The sequence below is a fragment of the Macaca nemestrina genome, chromosome 11 (assembly GCF_043159975.1).
Source record: "Macaca nemestrina isolate mMacNem1 chromosome 11, mMacNem.hap1, whole genome shotgun sequence".
Taxonomy (NCBI): domain Eukaryota; kingdom Metazoa; phylum Chordata; class Mammalia; order Primates; family Cercopithecidae; genus Macaca; species Macaca nemestrina.
Genome location: NC_092135.1, coordinates 1,105,308 through 1,128,072, shown reverse-complemented (window position 1 = coordinate 1,128,072; position 22,765 = coordinate 1,105,308). Strand labels below are relative to the sequence as shown.

General features: G+C 48.0%; 1 long non-coding RNA gene across 4 annotated transcripts in view; it reads right to left on the bottom strand.

Moving 5' to 3' along the window:
- The window catches only part of LOC105492400 (uncharacterized), a 245,953-nt gene that overhangs the window by 154,622 nt on the left and 68,566 nt on the right, over nt 1–22,765 (bottom strand). For 2 of the 4 annotated variants that reach the window (XR_011609640.1, XR_011609639.1), the window contains one exon: nt 15,280–15,320. This is a non-coding gene — a long non-coding RNA (uncharacterized lncRNA). Of the gene's footprint in view, nt 1–4,762; nt 8,266–12,071; nt 14,068–15,279; nt 15,321–22,765 lie in introns of those variants that run through there. The other 2 variants (XR_011609641.1, XR_011609642.1) reach the window with 2 other exon arrangements.

Below are 22,765 nucleotides of genomic sequence, written 5' to 3'. Positions count from 1 at the left end.
AGGCCCATGTCAGAGGGCCACGCTCCGTGTGAGCGAGGGTGTGTGAGTGGGCATCTGTGGGAGTGTGTTTACGTGTGCCTGAGTTTGATCGTGTCTAGAGAGAAGGTGTATGTGAGTCTTCAGTGTATGCAGTGTGTGTGTGTGTCTGAGTCTGGGTGTGTTTCCGAATGTGCACTCATGCAAGTGTGTGTGCGTGCGTGTGCAAGGCCTGACTCCTGCCCCTCGCTGGTTCCTCCACTCCCTCCTCACATTCCAAGGAGGAAGTGGGACCACGGTGTGCCCGTGGGAGTCCTGGAGAGCCAGAATTCAGGGGTGAGGTTCTGTCCTGCAGTGTTTTCTCATGCACCTTCTCTGAAACAATTTACACATTCTCTTTCGCCCTCACAGCAACCTACAGGGTTTTTATTCTCACTTTACAAAGGAAAAAACAGGCCCAGGGACATTACTAGTAAGGAAAAGAAGTAGCTCTAAACCTACCCTGTCCAGTCTCTGGCCACCAACCTCTGGGACCAGCAGGCCACAAATCCAGGGTGCTCCTAGGAAAGGGACCCAACCACCGCCCAATACCTTGCCTGGAGAAGAGGCCCACCCATGTGCTGGCAGTCAGTGTGGGGGCTGAGCAGAGTGCAAGGCAAGGCCAGCTGCTGAGGCTCTGCAGCATCCCTCCGCCTGGTTAGCTCATCCTTGCACAAACAGTGGGTTGAGAGCCTGCCTTCCAAGTCAGCCAGTGCAATGGACACTGACAGTAAGGAGTGCTATGACCCTGAGATGGTGCAGTTTAACTCAATCACAAGAGGAATAAAGATGCCTTGGTCTCGGCCTTTTTGGAGTTATGTTCTATACACGTTGGCCAAGAACCAGTGCCCTCTGCCCTATGGTGTGAATGTTCCCTGAAAAACTCATGTTGAAATTTGTTACCACAATGACAGTATTGAGAAGTGAGACCTTTAAGAGGTGATTAGGTCCCCCCCATGAATGTTAGGTCTCCCCCACATGAATGTTAGGTCTCCCCCTTCATGAATGTTAGGTCCCCCCAATGAATGTTAGGTCTCCCCCTCCATGAATGTTAGGTCTCCCCCTCCATAAATGTTAGGTCTCCCCCTCCATGAATGTTAGGTCCCCCCGATGAATGTTAGGTCCCCCCGATGAATGTTAGGTCTCCCCCTCCATGAATGTTAGGTCTCCGCCCCCATGAATGTTAGGTCTCCCCCTCCGTGAATGTTAGGTCTCCCACTCCATGAATGTTAGGTTCCCCCCTGTGAATGTTAGGTCCCCCCCATGAATGTTAGGTTCCCCCCCGTGAATGTTAGGTCCCCCCCATGAATGTTAGGTCCCCCCATGAATGTTAGGCCACCCCCATGAGTAGACTAATGCCTTTATCATGGGTGGGTTATCTCAGGAATGGGTTCCTGATAGGAAGGAGGAATTCAGCCCGATTTTTCTCTCTGTGTTAACATCCTTCCATCCTGTTATGATGCAGCCTGAAGGTTCTTACTGGATGTTGGTACCGTGTTCTTGGACTTCCCAACCTCCAGAACCATGAGCCCAATAAACTTCTTTCATTTATGAATTACCCAGTTTATAGTATTCCGTTATAGCAGCCAAAAACAAACTAAGACTCCCCCACCAGTGGAATGAGGAAGCCATTTACCCTCGGCCTGTCTAGAGTTAGGTTCCATACATGTCAGCCAAGAACAGATGCCCTTTGCTTTGTGGGGAGCTGGGACACTATGAATTTCTGACTTAGCAGCCCACCACAGGACGAACGCAGCTGCCCCTGTGCGAGAGGAAGCCTTGTGCTGCCCAGACACGGGGAGAAGGCACAATAAGGTGCTTCCTTAACATTTATTCCGTAGTCACTGTTTCCTAGTGCCTCGCTTTATACTTTGTCTGTTTCTACTTCAGAGTACATTTTTTGGTTTTCTGTCCTGGTCTAATGCATTATTGAAAGGCTTCCTGATCACCAGTCATGCATATGGAGGAGGCTCTGGCCTTGTGCTTATGTAGATTTTTCTCTGGCCTCTGAAGTCTGCTGTCAGGCTCTGGGGAGCAACTGCAGCCGCCAACACTGCCGTGCCAAAAACCCTGCATAGATGACAACAGACAGCATCAGTCTGGCCAGAGAGCCCACCAAGGACACAAAACACCACAAGTCACAGCAATACTCGGTCCTTTCCCAACACTGGCTGTTGAGGTAAAACCGTTCAAAACTGGCTGGGAAAAGAAGCAAAGAGATGCAAAGAGTCACACTCCTGAAAATGAACAGCAATTATTAAGCTGCCCCAGGGCAGACCTGTCAGCCTCTGCATACAAAACCAAAGCTCAGAAGCCAGATCTCAGCCTGTTCACGGGCAGGCTGCCCAGCCGGCCCCCAGCCTTCTTTACACTCAGTTCAGCTCATCCATCACTGAGGCCACAGTTGTCTGGGGGGCCAGGTCTGCACTGGGCACAGGGGCATGACAGGGCCACCTGCCCTGCCTTCATCTTACTCACTTCAACCAGGAGATGAGACAGAAGGCTTCATTCATGCCATTCTGTGAGCTGATCTCTTCCACAGGTATATATTGAGCACCCACTGTATACCTAATTCTATTCTGTCAATAGACAAATGGAGCTTATGTTGTAGTGAGATGAGACAGAGAATAAACAAATAAACAAAGACAACATGTAGCTGGCCAAAGGTGACACCTGCTAACGAGCGATTAAAGCAGGGAAGGAGGCAAGGGGTACTGGGGAAGGGTGGTGTCACACACCCAGATATTTTCAATAGAAGAGAGAGGCTGTCTTCAGTGGAGAAAGCAAATCTGCACAGACCCCTGTGAGAGGGATTTGGGTGGGTGTTGGGGAGAGAGCATGGTCAGAGGGAACAGCAGATGCAGGACCTTCGGGTAGGGAGTGCTTAGCAAATCAGGGACAAGCAGGAGACCGTGGATGGAGTCTGGAGGGCACGGGGATGCCGTGCTGGGCCTCAGATTTGTTTCTCTAGTGTTTTGGGGTCTCCTGGAATGTGCTGCTGCCTTGTGGGGATAGTCATGCCCCTTGAGGGGAGAGGTGGGAATTTGCAGGGGCCTGTTTTGGTTGTCACAGAGATTGGGAGCATTTCTGCCTTTTGCTGGTGGACCAGGGGTGGTGTTGAAGGTCGTGTGCAGGAAAGCCACACCCCACGAAGACTTTCCACACCCCAGACCCTCCAATACTCAGCAGGCACAGGCAGGACCTGCCCTCTGGCACCACCACCCACATCTAACTCTGCTTTGCATACAGACTGAGTCGTGTGTGTCTAGTGCCAAGACACAGTGAATGTTCCAGGACTGCCACACCATGTAAAAAAATTCCCTTCACCATGGGCCTCCATCTGTGGCCACAGCACATTCACCCAGCCCCTGACCTCCTGGTGTCGTCCGGCTCACGGTGTCGTCCGGTGGAACTACTCTTGGCATTTGCTTATCAAAGTGCCTGTCATTTTACTTAAATTGTTTGGTGGTGTTTCTCCTTTATATCATGCACAGCATGGTACAGTTTTTGGAGATGGTGGATGTAGGTGGAGGATAGTAGAGGAGAACTAGGAGCAGTGGATGCTGGGACCGCTGTCGTTGAAGAGGCTGGCGCCCCAGTCTAGGTGAGAGACGGAGGAGGCATGGGTCTAAGTAGCGCCTGAGGAGGTGAGCAGAAGTGGTCACATTCTGGTCATATTTTAAAGGTAAAACTTTTGGATTTGCTGATAGACCATACATGAATGTGAGAGAAAAATAGGCCTCGAGGATAACTCCAAAACTTTTGGCCCAAACAACTGGGAAGATGCAGTTGTCACAAACTGAGAAGGGGGAAATTAAAGATTAAAGAAGCATGGGACTAGGGGGAGCCGGGAGTGCAGTCATGGATTATAGAGTTGGAGTTGCCTTTTCATGGAGATGCCAAAGAGCCAAATGGATAGTTCTTGGGGACAGTAAGAGCAGAGAAAAGGCCATGAAACTCAGCCTGTGAGACCAGGTAACTTCCAGGAGGAACAGACACCTGGGCTGGGGTTTTGAATGATCAGCAGGAGTTTCCCTGGAGAAAGAGAATGCTCCAAGCAGGGAAGTAAGCAGGGTGAGCAGAGGAGGTGCTAAAGAACGTGGCATCCCAGCCTCCAGGCCACTTCAATGGACAAGCACTGCGTGCCCAGGACGCGAGGGCCAGAGCTGATGCCAGCAGGCCACATGGAGGCTGGGGGTCTGTCTCACGGCAAGGAGGAGCCCTTGGAGGTCTCAGAACAGGCTGAATTCTTCCATGTCCTCTGGAAAGATGACCGCTGTGATCCAGCCCCCACTTCTGAACCAGCATCTGCTCACACACCTTTTTGTTCTGTTTCATTTCCCTTCCTCTCCAAATGGACTCCATGCTCCTTAGAAGGAAGGTGCCAAGCGTCAGGGGGCTTGGGAAATCACAGCTGCACCCCTCGAGAGGCCTCGGGGACCCCTGTCCCACAGGTGGTTGAGCAGAGCCCTGCTCTCCGGATGGAAAGGTGTCCCAGGATAACATGAGACGATGCATGAGTGCCTGTCACCTGGAGGTGCCCAAGAAACCGCCCAGAGTGAGGCCTTGTTTGGTCACCCTCCAACAGATCGGGCGGGGTGTGGGTGAGAGCAGGGAGTGTGGCAGGGCCGGGATCACCGTCTGCCTGCCACTGTCCACGCAGCATGGGGACACCCACCACCCTCCCAATGCTGCTCCAGGGAAGTCAGACCAGGAGCACGGTCTGTAAAAGCAGCAACTGTGTCTGGGTCCGGGTACACTGCCCAGTTGCAGGGCCTGGCCACAGCCACTGGGCCACTTGGCCTCCCCATGTGAGGGAGGGCCCCAGGTATGTTGAGAGGAAGAAAGCTGGTGCCAGGACAGGGGAGGGGTCCAAGGCTCGACCCCCAGGGCCTTCCTGGGGGTGACCCTGGCCAGCTTCCCGCTGCAGTGAAGGTCGATTGGTTGTCACAGGGGCAACTGGGGTGCCCACAGCCTTGCCCCTGCACTGGGGAGCCAGCCCTCCAAGAAGCAGCATGACAGGCAGGCACTGCCAGTGCTCCTGCAGCAGACAGGGTGAGGCCGCGAGCAGCACCTGTGCAGGACCAGCCTGGCTCAGCCTCACCTCCCAGTGGGGTAGTCTCTGAGCTGAACCCTGAAGGCTAAGCCAGCACATCTCCCTAGCCAAGGTGCAGCTCACCTTGTGTCCATCACACCCCACTCCAGGAACCCTTTCAGACATGGTTTTCCTGATCGCCCGCACATTGCATTTGAATAGGACAGTTGTGTTATATGTCTACCTGTGTGCTGTACCCATGGGCCTGTGTTTTATTTATGAAAAGATTAAGAGCCTTTCCAGCCCCAACACTCACCAGCACCGTGGGGCTGCCTGCAGTGAAACCATGAAGGGCAGCAGCTGTGAGCTCCAGTTGCCCTGAAGGACAGAAGGGCTGGGTTCCTGGCCTCATGGGGCCACGCCAAGGGGTCGAGATTGTCCTTTGGCCCAGGGAGTTAGATGTTGAGAGGCAAAGGGTGGCTAGAAACTGAGGGCACCTCAGCCGGAGCTACTGGGAGAGCAGGATGTTGTGGACAGCCCGACCTGTGGCTGAGCTCTGGGAGAGCAGGACGTTGTGGACAACCTGACGTGTCACAAGCCTGCCACACCAGCTGCCACCTGCCCGGGGTCAGGATGAGGGCACCGGAAGCTAGACGCTCAGAATTGAGCATGGCCCTCATGGATGGCAGGGATGAGGTTTGGCCCCAGAGTCCAAACCCTGAACTGTGAAGCCTCCTGGGCCACAGAACAGTCAGGCTGCAGCTTCCCAGAGCACAGCCTTGGGGACAGGCAGTAAACAAATACATCACATGACGCTGATTACCTGGGTCTGAACTGCTGTGGAGAGACTGAGAGTGCTGGCCAGCAGGACCAGCATGCCCCACAGGTTTCTAGGGCCAGAGCAGGCTGGGGCTGTCACCACGGCCCTGGTGGATGTCCAGGGCCCAGCCAGAATTTGGGAGGGACACAGCAGGGGCAGAAGTGGATAGGACCACAGAGGCAGGGGAAAATGGGTTCCGAGGGAAGGGACCTGTGGCTCAGACACTGGCGAGGCCGAAGGGGCAGCCCATGAGTGTGATCAGGCAGCACCCACAAGGCACTCACAGCGTGCAGACCTCGTGGGAGCCACATGAGGTATGGGAGGAAAGTCCGGGGCCTCCCAGCAGCTCGGGGAGCCAGCAGGCCTCACATAGCACCCTCCTGCACCGATGGGCTCGGTGAAAAGCGCAGCAGGAGTTTCCCTCTTCCTCTTGTCTTCTGTGGCCTTCCCTTCACCACAGCCCAGATCTCAGCGTGTCTGGAGAAATCTCGAATCTCTGTGTGGCCTGATCTGCACGTGTGCGGGGGGCTTTCACGGGGGTTGGCAATGACTGGCTGATTTCTTGAGCGTTAGTGTGGGTGAGTGTGCGTGTGCGTGAGCGTGTGTGTGTGCGTGTGAGTGAGCGTGTGCGTGAGCATGTGCGTGTGCGTGAGCGTGTGCGTGTGCGTGTGCGTGAGCGTGTGAACGCCGGAGCCAGTGTGCGAAGTGTTTTCTCTTGCCCACTGAGGAATTCAGGCCGTCCTTCAGTCTGCACCGCCCTCCACAGGCAGGAGCAGCTCCTGAGACTAGAGAAAATGCTCCTTGGCGAGCCCATGGGGCACTCATGGAGGAGGAGCATAGGCGGCAGAGAGAGCCTCCCCAGGCGCAGGGGTGAGAGGCCTTGCCCCCGATGCCCCCTCAGCAGCCTGTGCCATTCCCTATGATCCCTCTAAATGGTGGGAGCTGCCGTTTCCTGAACAGCAGAGATGTGCAGAAGCCACAGCAGCGCTCACCCCATCTCCCCCGTGACCCCTGTGGGAGGACCCCTTACCCACAGGAGGGAACTGATTCCGGCAGGGGTCAAGTTATCTATTTAGTTGCTGCTTCGTTCCAGAAAGCTTTCTGCATTCAGTGCAAGGAGACATAAACTAAATATGTGGCGGGGAAAAAAGGCAACGGGAAAATGAGAGCAAAAGAGTGTGAGGGAGGCCAGAGTTCACGAGAGAACATTGGATCTTGCTGAGCAGGGACCAGCTGCGGGCCAGGCAGTGGGGCGGCCTGCACACCTTTGCCCACAGTGCCCGTCAGGGGAAGCAGTGCTGGGGAGGTGGTGCACTCGTGCTGTGAGGAGACGCCTGGGCTGCAGGAAATACCTCCCTCACTCCCCGTGTCCTCCATGCACAAAGATCCCAGGAGATGCTCCAGTTAAGCCCAGGGTCTGCAGCAAACCTGGGAGGCGCTGACAGTTTTGGATGCAGGACAGAAGGTGAGCCCCCTAGCATGCCCCACGTTCGGTCTGATGGCTGGCCCCACAGTGCAGCAGTGAGGAGGTCTCCTTCTACCGGGGAACATCACATGAGCTCCCAAATGAATCAAATCTGAGCGGAGCTCCCAGCTCCGATACCTCTAGGGTAAACGGAGACTTTACCTCAGAAACTCGGCTTAGTCCCGCTAGTACAGAACAGCAGTTTCCACCCTGATGTCTTCCAGAGGCTCAGTGAATGGCCATTTCCATCCACACCTCCCATTAAAAAGAGGCAGGCTTCCACGAGGGGCTGCATGGGAGCTGAGGGAAGACCTGCACCTGTCAGAAATCCTGTCTACGCTATCTGCAGTAGTCCCAAAACAGGTCGTGGAGCAGGGAGAGGTGTCGTTGGGGCATCTGCAGGTCCCCTGGGGTCATCTCGTTCACCTCCTCCTCTTTCCTGAAGCTGCTGATTCAGTTAACTCATTCATTCATTCACTCCTTCATTCATCCAACAAAGATTTAGGGGCATCTACTCTACCTGTGGCTGGGGCATGGTGGTGAGCAAGGCTGGGTTCCCACACACCATGAGGTCAGGTCTGGTGGGAGAGCCGGGCAAGTGACCACCCACAGTGTATTCATATAGTCGCCATGGCCACAGTAAAACACTGCCCTACAGTCCCGGGAATGATATTCCAGCCAAGTACTGAGGGACTTGAGGAGCTCGCCAGGTGGAGGCAAGAGGAAGTGCCCAGTGATGGGAGTGGAGCCTGCACGGGCCTCAAGGGAGGATACTGGGTGACTGGGGCCACCCGGGGTCACAACATGAAGTGGCACCTTCTGTAACTGGAAATCGCAAGCTCACCTTTCACGCAAGGCTGGCAGCATGTGGAGCTGCCTGAGCAGTCCTCCCTGGGTGTGCAGCTGGCAGGGTCCTCTCTCCAGGCTGACCTGCAAAGAATTGTGTTGAGACCTCCCTTGCAGTTTTCACATTTTCGCATTTTCTATTTTTTTTTTAAAAAAATGTAAAAAGAGTTGCAGATCCTCCCATAGTAGCACCCTGTCAAACTGTTTTCCCATCTTGTCCCTCGCTTCACCTCCCTTTCCTTCCACCTTGTGAACTCCGGCCCTTCTGATTCCAGAGGATTCCAGGTTTCAATCAACAAGTTTGCGTGAAAACAAGAAAAAGAAAAGCGCGTGTCTCGGTGCACGGCCCTCAGCAGCACCACAACATGTTTCCCCAGAGGAGCCCGGTACGATGCCAACATTAATTTACAGCCTGCAGATCCCTCGTCACCACTGTAGTTACATCATTATTGGTGCCATTTTGGGGGTAGTTTTCAAAGATTCTATTTTGGTGGTTTGTGCACATTGAGTGCAGAGATGAGTTTATATTCCACAATATACAGACTATGCCTTGTCTACTTCTATATTAAAATTTATAGATCAATTGACGTCAACATAGATATAAGTACAAATGATACGGAGATAGAGATATATAGCTCACTCCCTCATTGCTTATTCCCATCCTCATTTCCTAGATGCACGCGGGAGCCAACTCCAACGTATTTGACACACTGAATATGCATGTCCTTAAATATGCACATCTCTTTGTAAAAGATGTAGTGGTGTTTGGTAGATATACATATGCCATAAATTATGTGAGTTACATCAGACGTTAAATCTCATTCTGTTTCTTCTTCATTTTCACTTGACCGTAAGTTTTCAAGATGTATCGTGTTGCTCTAGCTACAGCTAGATTATTGCTTCTCAGTGCTGCCTTGTGTTATTGCACAGTTTGTTTCCACCTTATTTTATTTCCAGCACTCTGTAATGGACACCAAGTTCTCACACATTGTTGTATCATAAACAGACAGACAGGCAATCCCCTGTGAGTATCTCCCGATGGGTCTGGATCAAGGTTCCTCCAAGATGCTTAGGAGTTGGGCGGCTGGTACCAGGCCAACCCACACACTGCACTGGGCCGAGTCCTCTGGGGTGGCTGCAGCAGTCCACACCCCAGGACTCCGTTAGCCCACAGCCTTCTCAACATGTGAGCCTGTCCCTGGTCTGATCGTTGCTATTCTGTTGCATTTAAGCACTGTCTTGTTTTAATTTTAACTTGCATTGTGAACATGTTTTCATGGATTTTTTTAGTCATTTGGACTCCCATTTCTGTGAATTGTTATTCATTACCTTTTTCACTTTCCTATTGCAGCGGTCTCTCTTTTCCTTGTGTTTTGAAAGAATTCTTACTGGCTTTGCCTACTCCTGTTGGCTTTCCCTACTGTAATCCTCATTGAAAAGAAATCCCTAATTTAGAGGTAATCTAACGTCCACCTTTACACTTTAAGCTATGATTTGACAACTTTGTTCAAGCAAATATTTGCTTAATCTCTGCCATCCCCAGTAGACTCCAAGGCTAGGAACCATGGCAGTCTTGTACCACTCGGTGTCTAGAAGAGCATTTATTCATTCGTGAATAACTATTTGGGGGAATGAATAAGGCCAGCACCTGGCACATTGCACACACTCAGTAAATGGAAGCTGCTATTTTGAATGAATGAGATTTTCTCAAGGGAAAGCTCTAAGTAAATGTAATGAAACAATCTTCTGCAGAGAGAAACACAAAATCAAAACCAAGAAAATGGAAGCTAAAACACCAACAAACCTCGGTAAGCAGGAGGGACCTCCTGGATCTCATAAGAGATTTGAATGTTTTCATTGAGCACAGAAAGCCTTTGTGATGCATGGATCCAGCTCTCTCTCTCTGACTCAGGAATAGCATTACCGCTGCAGGGTCTTTGTTTGTTTTGGCTTTAAAATAGAAACGTGACAGTTACGCTAGGATGATGCCGAAGTCAGGATGATGTGCCACATTTGAGTGACTCACATGCAATACAGTGAGACTCTCCTGCTGGAATCCCTCTAGAATCTGTGACTAGCTCCTCTAATTCCAGCACCATGTTCCGTGAGCACACCATTACCTTCTCTGGATTCTCTGGGAGTCATCTGTGAGGTCTTAATCATTACAATTGGATTGCCTTACTATCTAAAGTTTTATAGAAGGAAAAATAAATCACACATTTAGCAGAGTTTCAGGAAGGGTCACCCACCCCCATTCTTTCCCCTACTATTGGGAAACTGCCTGATGCCAGAGAGCAGCACGGATGTGGGACACAGGTCAGGCCCTGATGAGGCCAGTGAGAATCAAAGGACATCTCAGGAGGATCAACTTCCAGCATGAGGGGTTCCACTGAGCTGGTCCCCAGGAAAAATGGTGAAAATTGGTTTAAAACACACAATCAGTAAAGACTGCCAAACACAGTAGCAAAAAGCAAATGAAGAGACATGTATTCAAGAAAACGTATAAAACATTGGTGAGAAAGGCATATATCTAGGCATACACTCAGGAGAGTCTATGGTGTTAGAGCCAGGACCTTTCCTCCTTGCTCCTAGTTAGGTGAGGCGGAGACACCACTCCAGACTGCCTCAGCCAACAACACAGGGCTCCCTCTCCCCTCTGCTTCCAGTCAGAGAGCCTTCTTCCTGCAAGGAGCTGGATGTCAGCACTTCTCATCCTGCCCCCGCCACCTGTTGCTGAGGCTAAGTACTGGGTGAATGCAGTCGAAAAGTGGAACCTCTACTCTTCCTCCCAGCTTCCTCTCTTGAATTGAGGCTCTACCTTGGGCACAGTGCACTGAAAGTACTGCAGCCTGACAGCAACTCTTCCAACTTGGGAGGTGATGGTTCCACAGCAGGAGAAGACCCCAGGATGCCCCCACCCCGCCACCCTGCCAAGCATTCAGTTCCTGGAGTGGGGGTATCCCTTGGAAAGAAGCTTGTCATTGTCCCTACCCCCAGCTCCAGAGCTAGGCTCAGAGATTTTGCCTGGAGGCCGGGGGGAGGGAAGAAGTTGGAGAAGAAGCAGGTCTTAAGCAAATAACTCCTGTGTCTTCCCCAAGGAACTGACTTCATTTATAACAGAGTGTGCAGAAGTTCAAGCTTAAGGGCACTCTTCAGAATGGTGGAGGTTGTGGTGAAAGCAGTTGGGAAGAGATTCATGGGTTTAATGAATATACAGCCTAGACTGTAGGCTGGCTGGCTTGTAGGAGAGAACTGGTGAATAAGACAGCTGGAGAGGAGCCCTCCTAGGGTCAGAACAAATATCAAACACAAATCTGAGACTACTTCTGAAAAGGAGCCATGATTTCACTGGTTTAAGTTGAAGAGCAATTTATGCCCTTAGAACATTACTGAAAGGAAGCATTATACAAATAACCAATAAGTACATGAAAAGATGCTTGACATCATTAGTCATCAGGACATTGCAAATACAGATCACAATGAAATCCTACTGCATACCCACTAGGATGGCCATAATAACACAGTCAAGTAATAACAAGTGTTGGCAGAGATGTGAAGAAATTTGAACCCTCATGCACTGCTAGTGGGAATTTAAAATGATGCAGCCACTTTGGAAAGCAGTGTGGAAGTTTCCTAAACAATTAAACACAGATTTACCATATGACCCAGCAATCCTACTCCTAGGCATATACCCAGGAGAAATGAAAACGTATGTCCACACAAAAACTTGTATGTGAACGTTCATAGCAACATTGTTCATAACAGACAAAAGGTAGGAAAAACTCAAATATCCATCAATTGACAAATTGATAAACAAAATGTGGTATAGCCATACCATTCCGTAAAAAGCAATGTAGTACTGATACATGCTACATCATGGATGAAACTTGAAAACATGCTAAGTGAAAAAAACAGTCACAAACACCACATATTATATAATTGCATTTAGATAAAATGCCCAGAAACTTGAAAACATGCTAAGTGAAAAAAGCAGTCACAAACACCACATATTATATAATTGCATTTAGATGAAATGCCCAGAATAGGGAAATCTATAGAGACAGAAAGTAGACTAGAGATTGCTTAGGACTGGGGGAGGCATATGGGGAGATAGGAAGATGAGCTGAAAGTTCTTTCTGGGGTGATGAAATTGTTTTAAAATCGGCTGCAGTGATAGCTATACTAAAAACCGTTAACTCGCAGACTAAATAGTTAAATTTTATAGTATGTGAGTTATATCTTAATAAAGCTGCTTTTAGAAGTCTTAAGTTGTTTCCATGAGTAGACATATAGAACAGTCTCATTTTTATGATGACTGCATAGTATTCTACAGCACAGATGTGCCATGATTTTATCTTAACCATTACCGTAACAACGGATACTCATACTGTTTCTGAGTTTGCACTATTACTGACAATGAGGTAAAGAACGCCTTGGCAGTACCTCCTTGTGTTCATATGTAGACATTTGGTGGGCTGTTTTCCTAGATCTCTTAGCCCACAGAAGACCAGAGTTACTGCTAAAGATTTTTAAAGTTAGATAAATAATTGTCTTCTGAGAGCAACATGACAGGGCTTTCTCTGTTACGGCAATCCTGGCTCAAGCCTTCTCTGATTGGTTATCAACATTTATTCATTCGGCTATTCCTGTCGTCCTTAATTTGTCAGATTTATTAAGGATCAACTTTAGCCAGATCTTCAGCTGCATGCTGAGGATCTAGGCAGGATCTCAGGCTGGGGCAGGGTAGCGGGGTGTGGGTAGGGGTGGTGAACAGGTGACTGCAACACTCTCTGGTGAACACCAAGCACTCAACCCAGCTTCCTGAGGTGGTCTGTCCTCCAGAATGGCTGGCCAGCCAGGCTCACACCAAGCCCTTGGCCACCGCCATGCCCCACACACAGACATATCTAGTCTTCCCACATAAGACTTATAAGAGTAATCGTGGCAACATATGCTTAATAACATGAAAATACACGCTACACACACACACACACACACACACGAAAAGTCTAGGAGCACATAAATGCCCATCACAAATAGAAGGATGGGCAACTGTGGCATGAGCATCCAAAGGAACGGCAAGGGAGCAGCACAAAGCTGCAGGCTCGGAGTGTGTGGGTTTGCTTGCGTTCGTGTGGAATCGCTCCACGTGAACACACAGGGCACGGCAGCACTCCTAGAAAGGGGCCCAGATGACGAACAGGGTGGGAGAGACTCACTGTTCAGCGTACCCTCTGCATCTTTTGAATTTTGTACCATGTGCATATTTAAAGGAGTAACAAGATTACTCCTTCAGGGGCTCCCGTTGCCCCCACAGTGAAATCACACTTTCGACACATGATGAGACAGCGTCTTCACCTTCTCCCAGCACGGCCTTATTTCACTTCTTCCTTCTCCCTGGGCGCCCCTCCAGCTGCACCTCCTGGGTGGAGCATGGCCTTTCCCTCACTTGCATCTGCCTCTTGGCCTTGGAGGTACCCTCGGGCCACTCAGAGAAACCTCCTCTGGCCCCTCGACTACTCTGGAGGACCCTCTGAGCTCAGAATTCTCCCAGAGGAATACCCCTCATCCACACTGGCAGTGGGGCCACCAGACCCCAAATTCCTGCTTCAGGGCCCGCAACATGGTAATGTCAACCAAAATTAAGGCTGCTGAGGCAGAAATAAATAGATGAAGGTTTACTGGACACCAAATGTGAGGATCATCCGAGGAAGACATATCAGCAGAGTTAGGCATGCTCCACAGTCGGCCACAAGTGAAAGGATTTTCTGGGAAGCTGAGGAGAAGGGAGGGGAGGACTCATGCTGGAGCTGTCCTCTTCACTGCAGGCTCCAATGCAGGGGTTCGGTCACTGACCACAGACAGCAACACACACGCTAAAAGTCCCTACATGCAAGACAAGCAGCAAAGCTTCATGATTTAGAAACAAATCAGTGTATTTTCCAGTGTCAGTGGGTTACGTATTTTTTTTTTTATAGATGGAGTCTTGCTCTATCACCCAGGCTGGAGTGCAGTGGCATGGTCTTGGCTCACTGCAACCTCCTCCTCCTGGGTTCAAGTGATTCTCCTGTCTCAACCTCCCAAGTAGCTAGGATTACAGGCACACACCACCACACCCGGCTAATTTTTGTATCTTTAGTAGAGACGGGGTTTCACCATATTGGCCAGGCTGGTCTTGAACTCCTGACCTCGTGATCCGCCTGCCTCGGCCTCCCAAAGTGCTGGGATTACAGGCGTGAGTCACCGTGCCCAGCCAGGTTACCTATTAATCTGTACTTCAACAGTTCGAGGAAACTCACGACAAGATCTGTGGGACTCAGGATAAGATATTTCACTCAGGAACAGGATGCAAGCCATGAGCCTAAGGCCTCCCTGAGGGAGCAGTGTGGCAGCTGCCAATATGGGCTGCAGGGTATCAGCGAGCACTCGGCGCCATTTGTCAATGTGTGCACAAGACGGCTGGAGAGAGAGAGGCAGAGGGAGAGTGAGGGAGAGAGAAGAGAATGAGTGAGAAAGAGAACACAGAGTGAGACGGCGAGAGAATGAGAGAAAGTGGGAGATGGAGTGAGTGGGAGTGAGACGGGGAGAGAGAGAGAGTGAGACAGTGAGGGAGACAGCAAGTCGCCAGTCCCTGGCCCAGTTCTGCGGCTTCCTCCTAACCTGCTGAAAGCCCCACAGGCACTACAGAGAGGTGAGCTGGCCTGCCCCAAGTCTCCAGCTTGTAAGAGGGGCCTGGGACTCAGACCTGATTCCAAATCCCAGCCTCCTTCAGCTTCCCCACCCCGCATTCCAGAAGGCTTCTCAACCCCATGCAAGATCAGTGCCCACTAAGGTGCCTTCCTGGGCTCCCTGGGGCCCCCTCAGCCTCCATCCATCTGTCAATCATCTCTCAGGCTGTATCTGCACGCTTTTCACCATTCGGACTGACAGAGGCTTAGAACATTTTTACTTCGATTATGTCCATTATTTAAAGATTCTCCCTGGAGATTTGTGGCTAAAGACAACAAAAGGTGAAAAAGAAATTCACTAACTAAGTTCTATAATAAGGCACTTTATTCCAAAAATGAGAGTGAGATATTTTAAGCTTTTACCACTTACCATGGCTTTCTTGTGGTGTTTTCCAACTTCAGGTATTTCAGCTACAAAACAAAATAAAATAAAATGTTATGAATCCTCAGTTCTGTTCCTTGGAAATACGGGCCCCCCTGATGGAGCCTAAGTCACAATCCCTACCCTTACGCCCTCTATGATCTGGGAGGGAAACCAGAATAAATATGCTAGGATGCAGTAAATGAGATCAGAGAAACACTTCACCCATACGAGAATGTAAAGGCACAGCCACCTCGGCCCAGTGTGGGACACTCCAACTGCCACTCCAGTATGGAGCTGCCTGTCCTCAGCCTGCCCCGGAGCTCAGCTCTGCCCTGCAGCTCAGCTCTGCCCTGCTCACTCCCACTTCCTTCTGATTTTCAGCACTCCAATGCGTTATATGACACTGTGAGTTTAACTTGCATTTCTCTAACGACCAATGACGTTGAGCACTTTCCATGTGTGTAAGAGCCATTTGTATATCCTCTTTGGTGACGTGTCTGCTGAAATTTTTGGACTATTTTCTTACATCTTCATGACCATTGTTTATAGGGACTATCTCCACTCTCCTTCCTTCATGCCTTCATCAAAATCAGTTGTTCACACATACGTTCATCTCTTGATTTTCTACCCTATTCCGTTGATCTATTTATCTATGTTTAGTGTTTTGTTACTACAGCTTTACAATGTCTTTCCATTTTCATTCAGTTTAAAATGCTTTCTGATCTTCCTTTTGATTTGTTTTGACCCATGAGTTATTTAGATGTGCATTATTTAATTTCCAAACGCTTGGGGATTTTTCAGATATCTTTCTATTGCTGATTCCTAATTTAATTCCATTTTGGTCAGAGAACATGCTCACTATGACAGAAATCCTTTCACATTTACTCAAACTTATTCTGTGGCCCAGAGAATACTTTATATTGGTAAATGTGTCATGTGCACTTGAAAAAAATGTGCATTCTGCTAAACACAGGAGGGTTCTATAAATGTCAGTTAGATCACATTTGGTTTCCAGTTTTGTTTCTGTATTCTTACCGATTTTCCATCTACCTGTTTTCTCTGTCTGTCGCCCAGGCTGGAGTGCAGTGGTGCAATCATAGCTCCATAAGCTCGAACTCCTGGGCTCAAGTAATTATCCCACCTCAACCTCCCGAATAGCTGAAACTATAGGAATGTGCCACCAGGCCCAGGAAATTTTTTTTTTTTTTAGAGACAATGTCTCACCATGTTGCCCAGGCCAGTCTTGAACTCCCGGGCTTAAGCAAAATGGCCGCCTTGGTCTCCCAAAGCGCTGGGATTACAGAGGTGAGCCACTGCACCCGGCCCTGTGTACTTATTTTCAACAATTATTTAGAGAAGAGTGTTGAATTGTCTAACTATATTTTTTGATTTAACCATTACCGCTTGCAGGTTTCTGAGTTTTTGCTGCATGTATTTTTGAAGCTGTGTTATCCGTTTGATAAATGTTTAGGATAGTTATGTGGTGACTGTTTGACCCCTTCGTCATTATAACATGACCTTCTCTGTCCATGGTAACATTCTTGCTCTGAAATCCACTTGACTTGGTATCAAGATGGTGACTCCTGAATAACACTGGTGTGAAATGTATTCCATTCTTTCACCTCTGATCCAATGTTGCCTGTGCATGTGTGCACACTTGTGTGGTTGCTGCGTGCTTTTTAATCCAATTGAAACAATCTTGAATCTTTAATTGGGCTATAGTTTAGGTTTGTTTCATTTAATCTAATTATTGATCTGGTTGGGTTTAAAGCTAGTATCTTGTCATTTGTTTTATCTTAATCCAATCAGTCACTTGTTTTCTGTTTCTTTTTTGGCATTTTTGATTAATTAAGGATTTCTTACATTTTCACATTATTTCTTTTATTGGATTATCAGCTACAACTATTGTGTTATTTCGGTGGTTGTGTTAGGGCTTACACTATACCTCTTTTCACAGTCTATGCACTAAAGTGATATTATATCACCTCAACTGCAACACAGGTTGGGTATCCCTTATCCAAAATCTTGAGACCAGAAGTGTTTCAGATTTCAGGTTTTTTCAGATTTTTGAATATTTTGAAATATTAGACTTCCTGGTTGAGCATCCTTAGCCTGAAAATTTGAAATCAAAAATTCTTCAATGAGCATTTCCTTTGAGCATCATGACAGCATTCCAAAAGTTCCGGATTTTTTTGGAGCATTTTGGATTTCAGACTCTTGGGTTAGGAATACTTGCCCTGTCTATGACCTTTATAACAATATACTGTGTTTTGTCTCTTGCATTTGTGCTAGTGTCACACGGCTTACCTGTCCATATTTTACAAATCCCCAATGCACTGTTATTTTGTTTTAAAAAGTTGATTCTCTCTTTTAAATAACATTTCTATTGCTTTTCATCCCTTTGTGTAGACACACATTTCCATCTGGTGTTACTTTCCATCTACCTAAAGGACCTCCCTTCACATTTCTTGTAACGCAGGTCTGAGGCTCATCAGTTCTTTCCATTTTTGTGTGTTAGGGGGAGGAAGGTCTCTATTTCATTAAGTGAAAGATATTTTCTCTAGGTAAAGAGTATTTTCTTTCAGCACTTTAAAGATGTTGTTCTATTGTCTTCTCATTACATTGTTTTTAATGAGAAATTTGCTGTCATCCTTATATCTGTTCCTTTGTCCCTAATATTTCTTTTTTATCTGACTACTTTGAAGACTTTCCCTTATCACTGGATTTGAGCAACTTGATTATGATGTGTCTTGGTGCTGTTTTCTTTATATTTCTTATGCTTGAGGTTTATTGAGCTTCTTGAGTCTATGGGATATAATTTTTAACAAATTTGGAAAATTTGAAGAAAATTGTATTCCTTAAAATATGTTTTCTGTCTCCCTCCCCTTCTGCAATAATAATTACTCATGTATTTGGATATTCAACCGCTTAAAGGTGTCCCACAGCTCACTACTATTTTTTAGTCCTCTTGTTTCTCTATTTTTCATTTCTCTCTGTTTTGTATTTCTTGATAGTTTCTCTCCTTGTCTTTAACTTCTCTTGTCATTTTCTCTTAATTGTCTAAACCATCCTATGTATTTTTATCTCACGCATTGTGGCTTTCATCTCGAGAAGTTTGGTTTGGATCTTTTCTAAATCTTCTTTGTATCTAGTTAACATGATCTACCTCTTCCTCTACTATACTAAATATATGATATATTGTTATAATACTTGCTTTGATGTCCTTGTCTTCCAATTCTATTGTATCATTTGTCATTTCTGGATCACGTTGGTTGATATTCATCCTCACTGTGGGTCACTTGTTTTTCTTCGCATGCTGGTAACTTTTGATTGAGTGCCGTGCATTATGAATTTTACTTTGTCAGATGCTGTATATTTTATATTCCTGTAAATAGCTTTGAACTTTGTTTTGAGTTTGATCTTTTTGATCTTGCTTTTATGCTTTGCTGAGTGGGATCAGAGCAGCATTTAGCCTAAGGCTAATTTCATCCTCCACTGAAGGAAAACCCTTCTAAGTACTCTACCCAGAGCCCCCTGAATTTGTTTTCTACTCTGGCTGGGGTGAACAGGCACTATTCCCAGCCCTGTTTGATCTATGGAGAACGCTCCCTCTAACGTTGTATGAGGCGCTTTCTCTTTTCTATCCTCTGACCAGTACAGCTGAGTGGTAGGGGGGGACTCTCTGCAGACCTCCACAGCTCTCACTGTGTACCCCTCTGTCTCCTGTGAATTCCAGCTGCCTTGGACTTCCTAACTTCATCTCTTTTTTTTCGTCTCAGTGAGTGTACCGAGCTTTGCCTGGCCTCTTCCTTTTACCAACTGTGTCGTGCGCTGGGCCTAGCGCAGAGCTCCACTCACCTGCTTCCCTGTTCTCATGGATCATTCTCCTTCATTGCCTAGTGCCTGATAGCTTGACAACTGTTATTTCAACAATGTGTCCCATATTTTTACGTTTATCAAACAGGAGGTAAATCGGGTCCTTATTATTCTATCTTTTCCAGAAGTAGAAGCTATAGAAATGTTTGTGTCATCCGAAAGTCACACAGATGAATGCTGGCCATGCCATTCACACCCCATCTCCAAGAGGTGATGCTCTGTCAGCTGGCAAAAGTCTGGCTTGACAGGCAACCTCAGCCCTGATGTGCAGATGAGGACCTCAGCTCTCTGAGTTGATGTCATTAAACACCAAGTCAGTCACACCCTTTGGAAGTCATCTGTAACTTAACTGCAAGGAGGGAATCCACAACTCAGATAGAGGTGAGTGTCTGGGGCATCAGTAAATTGGCAAATCTGTGACGCCAGGCTCTCCTGTGAGCTTCGAGAGCCCAACCCAACCTTGGGAATGTAAGGATGTAGGCTTTCTGAGTCCCCAGGCTCTGGGTAGATTATCAAGGTGACAGCAGCTGTCAGAAACTGGCCCCACTGCTGTTCCTCATGCAACACGCAAAACACATTGCACGTCATCATGCCTAACATTCTGCAAGCTGCTGCGTATGACAGGGTTATTCAAACAGTTGGACCTTGTATCTCTAAAGATCCGAAAACTTCATGTTAACCATTTTGATGGAGTTTATGCTAATGTGTCTATTTTAAATATTTTAACAATAACAGGCCTAAATAAATGAGCAACTAAAGTCACACACTATTGTCAGCACAGTAAAGAGAACATAACATAGCCCCGCACGGTCATGCATCAGGATCGCAAGCACCCTTCTGCGAGAGGCATTAGCTCTGAGGACCTGAGAGGATGACAGCAATTGGAAGATGTCAGTTCCTTCCCATTTCTATGAACACCAATGAGCTGCGTGGCATACAGCCAAGTCCGTGGCCCTCTCTGTCTCCACTTCCTCATCTGAAACAATGGCAACAGAACTTTCCTTTCCCGGGTTGTCAAAGTCCACGGAGAAGCATAAACTGATTCGCATGTGAGGAAGTATGCAGGTTTCAAAGGCTCTGGTCTTTGTATAACAGCATGCCGTCCAGGCCACACTCAGCAGAACCAGTCATCAGATTCCACCAAGTCAAATAAAACACTTCCCGCCTGAGGCCTTTGCCTCTGACAGTGTGTTTCCTTAGGGGAGATACTCTGTTAAATGAGAAAGCATATCGCTTAGAGGGGCAGTCTGCAAAGGCTCTTGTTTTTCTAGATAAGTTATCCTTAAAGGGACAATCTGGGATTTCAGAAAATGGGACTAAGCCAGTAAGCGTTAGGTACTTATGAAGATAATTGAGCAAACAGGGCCTGCAGCAACATTGCCCTGCAAGCGGTAACCAAGCCACCTTTGAGGGAGACATTTTATGGGCAATTCTTTGCATCAGCATGAGAGGTCAGGTTGGCGTTGGTCCCTCAGAAAACTAAAACCCATCAGCTTGCCACGGAGCTCCAGTCTCCCTCCCCATTGTCCCGGTGGGAAGGCGGGGTCATCCTGGGTGCGGCCTCACAGGAAGTGAGTCTGGAAGCTTGCAGGTGTGCCCCGATCCTCCCCTTTGCTCAGGCCTCTTCCTCACCTCCCACACCTGCCCACACACAGGCCAGTGCCCTCTCACTTCCCCTCTGCTCAGGCCTCTTCCCCGCCCCCCACACCTGCCAGTGCCCTCTCACCACCACTCTGCCAACTGCCAACTGTTGGCCAGTCCATCTCCCTCGCCATCCCAGACTCCTTATCCCCATTTATTCCCTGATATCCCCACGGCACCTAGAGTGCACTGGCCATCCAGGACATGCTGCTCGATGAAACTGACCTGACTCTCCTCTCACCCCTCAGATCCCAGTTCCTGTGGCTTCCAGAGTGAAAATTCGACAGCATCATCCCTGTTCAGCCCTTCCATGGATCCCTCAGGCCTTTGGGGGTGCCTACAGCCTCCCAGGCCTGGGCCCTGCCTCCCACACTAGCTGCATCTCTTACTATGTCCTCCTTGAGGTTCCCCCATTCCTGACCACCTGCAGTTCTGCAAAGATGTCCTAGACACAGCAGAGTTAGGGCATGGGGAGAGACAGCCCAACCTACATAGAGGAGGGGTGGGTAGCAGGGGAAGGAAAAGCCTTAAGATAGGCAGAGGAGACCACACTTCCTTATAATCAGAGTCAGATTCACTGTAGCAGTTTTTTTCTGAGTGGCTTATTTATTTACAAGCACTTACTAAGCACCTACAATGTGCTAGTATCTAGCCTAAGAAGTGAGTAGTAAACTGTGTCGCCCTCTAAAGGACAGCATTCAGCAGACACTGAGCTGCAAGCAACAACACAATAATGCGATTCTCAGAACATAGGGTGCTCAGGGAGAGGGGAAGTTAAGTATGCCTTGGTCTGGGCAAGGGACAGTGACATGGTTCGGATCTGTGCCCCCGCCCAAATCTCATGTTGAATTGTAATCCCCAGTGTTGGAGGTGGGGCCTAGTGGGAGGTGATTGGAGCATGAAGGCGGATGTCAACCTTGGTACTGTCTTGAGTTCTCATGAGAAATGCTTATTTGAAAATGTGTGGCACCTCCCCTCTCTTTCTGTCTTCTTCCTGCTTTGGCCATGTGAAGTACCAGCTCCCCATTCACCTTCCACCATGATTGTAAGTTTCCTGAGGCCTCCCCAGAAGCTGATGCTGCCATGCTTCCTGTACAGCCTGCAGAACCATGATCCAATTCAACGTCTTTTCTTTATAAATTCTCCAGTGCCAGGTATTTCTTTACAGCAGTGCAAGAATGGACTAATACAGAAAATTGGTACCAAGGAGAGAGACACTACTATAAAGATTCCTTAAAATGCGAAAGTGGCTTTGGAACTGGGTAAGAAGGAGAGGCTGGAAGAGTTTGGAGGGCTCTGAAGAAGACAAGAAGATGAGGGAAAGTTTGAAACTGTTGATAAAAAGAGTCAAACTCTGTAAAATATTTGAAGAGATTTCTGAGCCAAATATGAGTGACCATGGCCCACAGCCCTCAGGAGGTCCTGAGAACATGTGCCCAGGGTGGTAGGGATACAGCTTGGTTTTATGTCTTTTAGGAAGGCATGATACATCAATCCAATACATTTAAGAAATACATTGGTTTGGTTTAGAAAGGCAGAACAACTCAAAGTGGGGGCTTCCAGGTTTTAGGTAAATGTAAATGTTTTCTGGTTGATGATTGGTTGAGGTTGTCTGAAGACCCGGGATGGATAGAACAGAATGTTCTCAGGTTAAAGATAAAGGATTGTGGAGACCAAGTTTTATTGTGCAGAGGAAGCTGTTAGATAGCAGACTTTAGAGATAGCAGGTTGTAAATTGTTTTTTATTGGACTAAAAGGTTTCCTGGCTCTTAGTTGATTATCTCCTGAATCTGGGAAGGAAGGAAGGAAAACAAAGAGGGAAGGGGATTCTCTATAGAATGTGGACTTTTCCCACAAGAGACTTTGCAGGGCAATTTTAAGGTATGGCAAAGAAATATCTTTTGCGGTTAAATATTTTTTCCTTGTCTCATAATGTTACGCCAGAGTCAGATTGAAAAGCGAGACATAGTATACA